The sequence below is a fragment of the Lissotriton helveticus genome, chromosome 12, assembly GCF_964261635.1.
Source record: "Lissotriton helveticus chromosome 12, aLisHel1.1, whole genome shotgun sequence".
Taxonomy (NCBI): Eukaryota; Metazoa; Chordata; class Amphibia; order Caudata; family Salamandridae; genus Lissotriton; species Lissotriton helveticus.
The window spans coordinates 203,151,314-203,163,483 of record NC_136073.1 but is presented as its reverse complement, the minus strand read 5'-3'; positions in this window follow the sequence as shown (position 1 = coordinate 203,163,483).

The following is a 12,170-nucleotide window of genomic DNA, read 5'->3' as shown; positions in this document are numbered from 1 at the left end:
TGGATGCAGACGAGGTTTAGATCATTGTGAGGTGGAGGCGGTCACAAAAATGGGAAGAGGAGGCAACACACACCTGGCCCATGCTTTTCAAGGACCCATTTTCCTGCTGCACCTATAGATTTCTAAAGAAAGTTTACACTGTTTCATTAATGATAGGGCTGCTAATATAGCCCACCAGTAGATGGCACCAGATGCTGATGGTGCCACGATTGTTTCTCTTCCGAGGGTGTGTGTGTGTGTGTGTGTGTGTGTGTGTATATATATATATATATATATATATCCACAATCACAAGGTTGCCCCAAAGGAAAAGCCTCAGACAGGTAGGTATTTCTCCATTCTTTAATCACGAAGGTTGCAGTGGAGACAGATAAAACCAGGCAACAGTCTTTCAGCTTGCCAGACGCGTTTCGAGTTCTCCTCTTACTCATTGGCACAATTCGCAGCTGAAGGCAACAGTGTGCTACTTATTCAAAATACCGCCCCAGTGGGCGTGGTTACTTGCGTGGCTTCATGGTATTTGTAGTGAACACATAAGTATTGCTGCAGTGAGCTTGTCTTCAAGTTGCGGAATTAATTTAGTCCAGTATTACCACAGTGGGGTGTTGCAACAGTTTCATTGACGCCACTGCAATAATCTATCCTCGTGAGCGGACTACCTTCCGTTGAATCGGTAACATCACCTGACGTCACCACGGTACCGCAACAATGACGGCTGGGCTGTTTCCACGGCCGGGCTGAACGCACAAAATCCACAATCACAAGGTTGCCCCAAAGGAAAAGCCTCAGACAGCTAGGTATTTCTCCATTCTTTAATCACGAAGGTTGCAGTGGAGACAGATAAAACCAGGCAACAGTCTTTCAGCTTGCCAGACGCGTTTCGAGTTCTCCTCTTACTCATTGGCACAATTCGCAGCTGAAGGCAACAGTGTGCTACTTATTCAAAATACCGCCCCAGTAGGCGTGGTCACTTGCGTGGCTTCATGGTATTTGTAGTGAACACATAAGTATTGCTGCAGTGAGCTTGTCTTCAAGTTGCGGAATTAATTTAATCCAGTATAACCAGAGCGGGGTGTTGCAACAGTTTCATTGACGCCACTGCAATAATCTATCCTCGTGAGCGGACTACCTTCCGTTGAATCGGTAACATCACCTGACGTCACCACGGTACCGCAACAATGACGGCTGGGCTGTTTCCACGGCCGGGCTGAACGCACAAAATCCACAATCACAAGGTTGCCCCAAAGGAAAAGCCTCAGACAGTTAGGTATTTCTCCATTCTTTAATCACGAAGGTTGCAGTGGAGACAGATAAAACCAGGCAACAGTCTTTCAGCTTGCCAGACGCGTTTCGAGTTCTCCTCTTACTCATTGGCACAATTCGCAGCTGAAGGCAACAGTGTGCTACTTATTCAAAATACCGCCCCAGTGGGCGTGGACACTTGCGTGGCTTCATGGTATTTGTAGTGAACACATAAGTATTGCTGCAGTGAGCTTGTCTTCAAGTTGCAGAATTAATTTAGTCCAGTATAACCACAGTGGGGTGTTGCAACAGTTTCATTGACGCCACTGCAATAATCTATCCTCGTGAGCGAACTACCTTCCGTTGAATCGGTAACATCACCTGACGTCACCACGGTACCGCAACAATGACGGCTGGCCTGTTTCCGCAGCAGGGCTGACCGCACAAAATCCACAATCACAAGGTTGCCCCAAAGGAAAAGCCTCAGACAGGTAGGTATTTCTCCATTCTTTAATCACGAAGGTTGCAGTGGAGACAGATAAAACCAGGCAACAGTCTTTCAGCTTGCCAGATGCGTTTCGAGTTCTCCTCTTACTCATTGGCACAATTCGCAGCTGAAGGCAACAGTGTGCTACTTATTCAAAATACAGCCCCAGTGGGCGTGGTCACTTGCGTGGCTCCATGGTATTTGTAAAGAACACGTAAGTATTGCTGCAGTGAGCTTGTCTTCAAGTTGCGGAATTAATGTAGTCCAGTATAACCACAGTGGGGTGTTGCAAGAGTTTCATTGACGCCACTGCAATAATCTATCCTCGTGAGCAGACTACCTTCTGTTGAATCGGTAACATCACCTAACATCACCACGGTACCGCAACAATGACGGCTGGGCTGTTTCCGCGGCCGGGCTGACCGCACAAAATCCACAATCACAAGGTTGCCCCAAAGGAAAAGCCTCAGACAGGTAGGTATTTCTCTATTCTTTAATCACGAAGGTTGCAGTGGAGACAGATAAAACCAGGCAACAGTCTTTCAGCTTGCCAGACGCGTTTCAAGTTCTCCTCTTACTCATTGGCACAATTCGCAGCTGAAGGCAACAGTGTGCTACTTATTCAAAATACCGCCCCAGTGGGCGTGGTCACTTGCGTGGCTTCATGGTATTTGTAGTGAACACATAAGTATTGCTGCAGTGAGCTTGTCTTCAAGTTGCGGAATTAATTTAGTCCAGTATAACCACAGTGGGGTGTTGCAACAGTTTCATTGACGCCACTGCAATAATCTATCCTCGTGAGCGGACTACCTTCCGTTGAATCGGTAACATCACCTGACGTCACCACCGTACCGCAACAATGACGGCTGGGCTGTTTCTGCGGCCGGGCTGACCGCACAAAATCCACAATCACAAGGTTGCCCCAAAAGAAAAGCCTCAGACAGGTAGGTATTTCTCCATTCTTTAATCACGAAGGTTGCAGTGGAGACAGATAAAACCAGGCAACAGTCTTTCAGCTTGCCAGACGCGTTTCGAGTTCTCTTCTTACTCATTGGCACAATTCGCAGCTGAAGGCAACAGTGTGCTACTTATTCAAAATACCGCCCCAGTGGGCGTGGTCACTTGCGTGGATTCATGGTATTTGTAGTGAGCACATAAGTATTGCTGCAGTGAGCTTGTCTTCAAGTTACTGAATTAATTTAGTCCAGTATAACCACAGTGGGGTGTTGCAACAGTTTCATTGACGCCACTGCAATAATCTATCCTCGTGAGGGGACTACCTTCCGTTGAATCGGTACCATCACCTGACGTCACCACGGTACCGCAACAATGACGGCTGGGCTGTTTCCGCGGCCGGGCTGACCGCACAAAATCCACAATCACAAGGTTGCCCCAAAGGAAAAGCCTCAGACAGGTAGGTATTTCTCTATTCTTTAATCACGAAGGTTGCAGTGGAGACAGATAAAACCAGGCAACAGTCTTTCAGCTTGCCAGACGCGTTTCGAGTTCTCCTCTTACTCATTGGCACAATTCGCAGCTGAAGGCAACAGTGTGCTACTTATTCAAAATACCGCCCCAGTGGGCGTGGTCACTTGCGTGGATTCATGGTATTTGTAGTGAGCACATAAGTATTGCTGCAGTGAGCTTGTCTTCAAGTTACTGAATTAATTTAGTCCAGTATAACCACAGTGGGGTGTTGCAACAGTTTCATTGACGCCACTGCAATAATCTATCCTCGTGAGCGGACTACCTTCCGTTGAATCGGTACCATCACCTGACGTCACCACGGTACAGCAACAATGACAGCTGGGCTGTTTCCGCGGCAGGGCTGACCGCACAAAATCCACAATCACAAGGTTGCCCCAAAGGAAAAGCCTCAGACAGGTAGGTATTTCTCCATTCTTTAATCACGAAGGTTGCAGTGGAGACAGATAAAATCAGGCAACAGTCTTTCAGCTTGCCAGACGCGTTTCGAGTTCTCCTCTTACTCATTGGCATAATTCGCAGCTGAAGGCAACAGTGTGCTACTTATTCAAAATACCGCCCCAGTGGGCGTGGTCACTTGCGTGGCTCTATGGTATTTGTAATGAACACGTAAGTATTGCTGCAGTGAGCTTGTCTTCAAGTTGCGGAATTAATGTAGTCCAGTATAACCACAGTGGGGTGTTGCAACAGTTTCATTGACGCCACTGCAATAATCTATCCTCGTCAGCGGACTACCTTCTGTTGAATCGGTAACATCACCTGACATCACCACGGTACCGCAACAATGACGGCTGGGCTGTTTCCGCGGCCGGGCTGACCGCACAAAATCCACAATCACAAGGTTGCCCCAAAAGAAAAGCCTCAGACAGGTAAGTATTTCTCCATTCTTTAATCACAAAGGTTGCAGTGGAGACAGATAAAACCAGGCAACAGTCTTTCTGCTTGCCAGACGCGTTTTGAGTTCTCCTCTTACTCATTGGCACAATTCGCAGCTGAAGGCAACAGTGTGCTACTTATTCAAAATACCGCCCCAGTGGGCATGGTCACTTGCGTGGCTTCATGGTATTTGTAGTGAACACATAAGTATTGCTGCAGTGAGCTTGTCTTCAAGTTGCGGAATTAATTTAGTCCAGTATAACCACAGTGGGGTGTTGCAACAGTTTCATTGACGCCACTGCAATAATCTATCCTCGTGAGCGGACTACCTTCCGTTGAATCGGTAACATCACCTGACGTCACCACGGTACCACAACAATGATGGCTGGGCTGTTTCCGCGGCCGTGCTGACCGCACAAAATCCACAATCACAAGGTTGCCCCAAAGGAAAAGCCCAGCCGTCATTGTTGCGGTACCGTGGTGACGTCAGGTGATGTTACCGATTCAACGGAAGGTAGTCCGCTCACGAGGATAGATTATTGCAGTGGCGTCAATGAAACTGTTGCAACACCCCACTGTGGTTATACTGGACTAAATTAATTCCGCAACTTGAAGACAAGCTCACTGCAGCAATACTTATGTGGGCGGTATTTTTATATATATATATATATATATATATATATATATATATATATATATATATATATATATATATATATAAAAATATATATATGTATAATACCTACTGGCGGTCGCCAGTAGGTAGTTATAGTTAGGATTGGCTACCATAGGAAATCCGCAACATTCTATTGGGAATAACTCTGGCGCCGGTTGAGGAATTTGCGTGTAATTTTCCAAAATTTTGGCCAGCTCTCCTCCGCTCCTTCCTTGGAAGTTTCGGGGGGATTCGTGGAGTGGGGGCTGAGAAAAAAGGGGGGTCCCAAAACATGTTTTCCCCATATTAATTTCCATAGGACGGTCTGACAAGTCTACAGCCCGAACCGCTGAACGGAATTACGCCAAACTTGGCAAAATTGTAGGGACTGGTACGCAGATGTGCCTTTGCTATATTTGGTGAAAATTGCTCCAGTGGTTTTTTTGAAAATTAACTTCAAAAACACATATATATCTATAGGCGCTCTCCGAGCGCTCACAGGTGCGCGTACCGGGCAGCGCACCTGGCGCGCTACGGGAGTGCGCGAGCGGAAAGCTGATTGGCTGTTGGGTGTCTGTCAACATTCTAAACAGTCCAGAGAGTCCGCCACCTTGTGTCTCGGTAGAATCGAGACACAAGAGGTGAAAAATAAAGGGGGAAATATTTAAAAGGGGGCAGAGTAGACACCCCTGACCCCCTAGGTTTTCTGAGGGGGGCATAGAAGGACCCTGAAGGGCAAAAAAACTTTTTTTTTGGTTGAAATTTTCGCGGGGTAAGCGCTGGGTGCGTTCCCAGGTGCACGCTCCGGTACTCCGGCCAGCCCCATGTGAAAGGGCCTGCGTCAGTCTTACACCTGCTGTGAGACAGGCACAAGATTTTGACGCAACGGTGTCCTAAAAGTGACGCAGTGAAATCTCATAGGTTTCACTGCGTCACTTCTACGACCCTTCCTTGCGTCAATACACCCCCTTTGCATACATTACTCTTGGCGCAGGTATAATGTGGCGCAGGGGTTTACAAAGTGACACATCTACCTAGATGCGTCACTTTGTAAATATGACTCAACAAGGTGCATTTTTTACACCACTGGTGCGTCACAAAAAGTGACGCACCGGCGGCGTAAAAGTGACGCATGGCCTCATGAATGAAGCCTTCAGTCTTCTACTCTCACTTTTGCTTTCACTTTCTCTCTCTTCACTCCTTTACTCACCTTGTCTCACACTCACTTGCGTTTATCCAGTCTGTATCTCCACTCTCGCAAGGAGTTACAGATACGTCAGTATTTCTGACGTATCTGTAAGCGCAAAAGTGATGCATTGCTGGAGTGTGTCACAAAAGTGACGCAACTCCAGCAATGCATCCTTTCACATGGGGCCAGCCCCATGTGAAAGGGCCTGCGTCAGTCTTACACCTGCTGTGAGGCAGGCGTAAGATTTTGATGCAATGGCGTCCTAAAAGTGACGCTGTGAAATCTCATAGATTTCACTGCGTCACTTCTACGACCCTTCCTTGTGTCAATACGCCCCCTGCCATACATTACACCTGGCGCAGGTATAATGTGGCGCAGGGGTTTACAAAGTGACGCATCTACCTAGATGCGTCACTTTGTAAATATGACTCAACAAGGTGCATTTTTTACATCACTGGTGCATCACAAAAAGTGACGCACCGGAGGCGAAAAGTGACGTATGGCCTCATAAATGAAGCCTTCAGTCTTCTACTCTCACTTTTTCTTTCACTTTCTCTGTGTCTTCACTCCCTTACTCACGTTGTCTCACACTCACTTGTCTTTATCCAGTCTGTATCTCCACTCTCGCAAGGAGTTACAGATACGTCAGTATTTCTGACGTATCTGTAAGCGCAAAAGTGATGCATTGCTGGAGTGTGTCACAAAAGTGACACAACTCCAGCAATGCATCCTTTCACATGGGGCAAGCCCCATGTGAAAGGGCCTGCGTCAGTCTTACACCTGCTGTGAGGCAAGTGCAAAATTTTGACGCAATGGCGTCCTAAAAGTGACGCAGTGAAATCTCATAGATTTCACTGCGTCACTTCTACGACCCTTCCTTGCGTCAATACGCCCCCTTTGCATACTTTACACCTGGCGCAGGTATAATGTGGCGCAGGGGTTTACAAAGTGATGCATCTACCTAGATGCGTCACTTTGTAAATATGACTCAACAAGGTGCATTTTTTACACCACTGGTGCGTCAAAAAAAGTGACGCACCGGTGGCGTAAAAGTGACGCATGGCCTCATAAATGAAGCCTTCAGTCTTCTACTCTCACTTTGTCTTTCACTTTCTCTGTCTCTTCACTGCCTTACTCACCTTGTCTCACACTCACTTGTCTTTATCCAGTCTGTATCTCCACTCTATCCTAAACATCACTGCTCTTTTCTTACCCTTCCACACCCCCGTTCCTTTACTACATTTTCTTCACTTATCCTCATTCCCCATGTTCACTCCCCTTCTCCTCACTCTCCTTCCTCACACACACCTTCTTTCAATCCTCCTACTTCACTTACTTCCCTTCCCCTCTCGTCCCTTTCTTTGCTTTCTCACTCATTTTCCTCTCCTCTCTCACTGCACTCCACTTCAGTTACTCTTTTTCATTTCCAAGAATACAGCTCTTTGATGAGAATTGGAGGTAGTTCTGAAAAGAACTTTTTTTTTCTTCTTTTTTCCTTTTTTTTGAACAAAAACAAAAACAGGGAATGGTAAACTGCTCAACAGGAGCAACAAAAAAAAATCAAAATTAGGGCTGGGGACGGCAGCGGTGGTTCTCTATTGCTCGAACCATGAGCATAACACTTTGTTCCCCATAACAAAGTAGTTGATCACTTTGTCTGCATTTAATTGTGGCTTCATTAAAAGCAGGCTGAATATTAGGGATCAGCTGCTCTGGTCGCCCCCTCACCGATGGAGTTGCTCCTCCAGTTGAAGTAGAGGCACCATCTCTTGGAGCCTCTCGTGCCAGAGCCCTGACACTCTCCCGGGCATAGTTCTGGGGATGCCTTCTCTGGACGTGGCAAATCCTGGTAGAATTACCAAAACTGTACTTCCTTGTGGGGTCTCCTCGGGAAAGTACAGTATGCAGATCTTACACTCCACCTTTAGAGCATTTACTTTCTTATGTCCCTCAGGTACATCAAAACATTTCCAAATGAAATGTTCTTTCACCTTCGGCTGAGGAGGCTCTTCATCTATGAATCCATCAGAGTGATCACTGCTGCTGGATGCTCTGGCAGCCTTGATAATCCCAAAAAATATTAAGCAGGAAAAAGACAGGTCTTGCAGTCACAAAAGTGAAAGAAGAAGTGAAGGAAATGGGTGGGGATTTCATTCTTTGTAAAAAAAAACTGTTAGCAACCAATGAAAAGTGTTATTTTAAGGTCACATGACTTGACACGCTTACGCTGCGTGCACCGGAGCGCTTCCGGGGGCGCTTACGTGGCACGAACGTAGGCGCTTCTGCTGGCGCCTACGCGGCGCGCCTAAGTGACGTTTTGGTAGCTTTACGGAAATGCAAAATCATTTTCATTACGTAAATCAAAAATACTGCTTTCATAAGTATGGTACTGAATGTCTTGTATTATTATTTAGTTTTCTTACATATTTTTTTTTACGAACGCAGAAATAGCGCTCTCGGGAGAGCTTACCAGTGCGCGCACCCTGAGCGCTCCAAGTCAAAATGATACAGGTAAGCTTACCGGTGCGCGCACCCTGAGCACACCAAGAGAAAATGATTAAAAAAAAGAAAAATACAGTGAACAAATAATAATTTTTTAAATATAATTAATAGTTATAAAAACAGCTAATGGGAAAAAAATAAATCGTAGGTAACAAAGTCGATATACAAAGGAATTAACTTTAAAAAAAACTATGAAATTCACTGAAAAAACCATAGGTTTCACACTCGGTATAGTTAGGAATTAGCATTTAAAAAACCTTTCAAATTCACTGAAAACACCATAGGTTTCACAATCGTTATAGTTAGGAATTAGCATTTAAAAAACCTTTGAAATTCACTGAAAAAACCGTAGGTTTCACACTCGTTATAGTTAGGAATTAGCATTTAAAAAACCTTTCAAATTCACTGAAAAAACCATAGGTTTCACACCAGTTATAGTTAGCTGAACATTTTGCTCATACAAAACCATTGAAATTCCCACGTTATATTTAGCTGGACTCACTATAACTCGCGCGCCCGCAATCCACTGCTGATGATGTCACATATTACATCATTCATGACATGGTCAGTGACATCACTGATGACATCTCAAATGACATCACTGATGACATCACTGATGACATCTCAAATGACATCACTGATGACATCACTGATGACATCATCCATGTGATAATACGATGCACCTCCTCACACTCTAATCTAACCTTTGATACACCCAGTGTTAAATGCAAACTACCATTCCTGAAACCAATGACACACCAATACAAGTTACCACATACACACTCACTGATTTCTAGGTCTACACACACATCCACTCATTCACCCATACAATCACTCATACATACAGTCAGTCATCAATACAACAGTATCATATGCACTCATACATCTATACAGACACTCACACACTGCCACTCATCCATGGAGTTACTCACACACCTCGTGAGCCATGCAAAGAATCAATCACACTCCCATTTCCTCATCTATACAGTTATACACACATAACCTTACTTATTAACATATACTAACACATACTTACTCTCTTTTACAATCACTGATACAAGTACACATTGATCCATACAGTCACTTACGCAATCACAGGCTCTCATGTATAGTCATTGATATATGCCAACTCTCACATGCACTGTGTTTTACATATGTACTTACTTGGACATGTAGCACTGAGATATCCATTCACTCACGAACACACCCATGCACACAGTCAACCGCCCATACAGCTGTTTCCACACTCACTCTTGAACCCATACACCAAGTGAATCAACTGCTCACACATCTATGTACAGAGTCACACACCTCCCAGCCACTCCCACACACACTCACCCTCACATACAAATACTTGGGCAACCAATCAATAACCCATATAGCCACTCATATAGCTACTAATCAACACATGCAGCAGCTTACACAACAACAGTCATAATGATGCACACATTCAGACAGTTTAGTCAATAACCCATGCATTCAGTAAGACACATTTAATCACTCACTCATACAGTCAGTCACGCACCTTCTAAATCCTTCATCCAGACACTCATACATACACTCATTCTTCAATATGTAAAACATATTTTAACTTTACAGAAACTCACAGACACTGGATGATGTCATCAGTGATGTCATCAGTGATGTCATTTGAGATGTCATCAGTGATGTCATCAGTGATGTCACTGACCATGTCATGAATGATGTAATATGTGACATCATCAGCAGTGGATTGCGGGCGCGCGAGTTATAGTGAGTCCAACTAACTATAACGTGGGAATTTCAATGGTTTTGTATGAGTAAAATGTTCAACTAACTATAACTGGTGTGAAACCTATGGTTTTTTCAGTGAATTTGAAAGGTTTTTTAAATGCTAATTCCTAACTATAACAAGTGTGAAACCTATGGTTTTTTCAGTGAATATATATATATAAAAAACCATGGAATGAAGCGCCTAAGTGGGTCTGCAAGAAGAATAAGTCCCAAGCCCCACAAAGCCTCTGAAAGGTCTGATCATGTAGAGTGGAACTGGTTATTCAGTTCTTTGGGTATGTCACTAGAACTTTAATAACTGGGTGGGAGCTAGTGTGTTGTAAGTGGGTAGGTGAGTATGTTTACTATGTTCAGTCACAGGTCTTTACTTGTGTGTTTAGTAATTTTGTGGCTAGGTAGGTAGCGAGTCGAACAAACTATGTTAAATCTCAAACGTAGGTTTTTGTGTTTAGCTTGTTATATGGATGCTATTACGTTTAGCTCTGCACGAGGTGGATGATTAGTGTTGTGTTTGGCACTTTGAGGGGTGGGTGAGTGATGGCATATTTTACTTTTAGTGGAGCAGGGGATGTTTGTTTACTTCTTTGTTGGATTTACGAAGTCTTGTCTTTGAAACGACTTGAGTGTTTATGTGTTGACCCTTTAAGGGACTGGACAGTAGTTTCTAACTATTTCAGAGGTCGGTGAAGGAAAATAAGTTTTGCAGTTTGAGATGCGTTTATGTTTAGTTTTGCAGTGCACACACGAAACACAATGGGGAACGTTTACACTGACCTTAGTTGTGAGATAAAAGGATTACTGCCAAATTGATAATTAGTTACGTTTTTGTCTGGATTTGAAAATGTAAATGAAATGTCACTATAGGGTTTTACATGTATTTCATTGCACAGATGGGACTCCTGTAAAATAAATGTGTGAACTGCAAACATTTAAAAAAATGGTTACATTTGATCTGAATGATTGAAGTGATTATGGAGATCTATGCCACAATAAATTGCTCTTCTGTCATGTGCCTTAAACAGGTGGCATCAAATAACAATAAACTAATGCCAATGTTTCACTACTGGCGTGCAATTAGAGCTTCTGGAAACGGGCAGTATTCTTCAGACCTCTACAACCTATTTAGTAAACACACTGGGAGACATGAATACAAAGAAATAGCATACTCAAACCTAGAAAACAACAGTGAAACAGCTGCATATGTTTTCTGTGCTGGGCTAGGCAAACCCATAGTTTTATGATAGTGTACATGGGAAAAAGAGCTTTCATGCTTGAGGCCATATAACAGTCTATATAAGTCCAGGGTTTGATATAACATCCAGGTTACTGACAGACAGTTGTAAAACAAGGACCTAGCTCGTTGACCACAGATATTTTCAGTGTTAAGGAAAAGAGAACAGAATCTTAAAGTAGGACTGAGCATGCAAAACACACTCTTCCAGTTAACCTGGGCACCAATGTAGATAAATAAATATATTGTGCCTAGAAGTCTTTGAAGATTTAAGGTTCAAGAGTTGTGTGTGGATCATTGAACTGTGGCTAGATGGAGATATGGTCAGCCTTTGGGAGGTGGGTGGGTGCATGGATATTTGACTCTTTGGAAGGTCAGTAAGTTTACTCTGTTTCAGTCGTAGAGTGGTGAGTGAATGATGGGATATTTCACTCTTTGAGAGTTGGGTAGTGGTGGGCGATAAACTCCGCTCCCCCGGTGGAGGACTCAGAGTTTTGCCTACTCTGCTCTCTGCTTAGAGCGTGGAGTTCTGGAAAAACTCTGCCTACCTCCATGTTGCAGAGTTTTTTCCTGCACCTGGCTTGCCAATGATAAGTTGATGAGCACAAGCGTCAAAATCAAACACTAGACTCCCTCTCAGCGAGATTTCTCAACACCAGCAGTCATGGCAGGTCGCTACCACTCATGTTGAGAAAGCTGACGCTTGCGTTTATGAAGTTGCCGCTGAGTAGA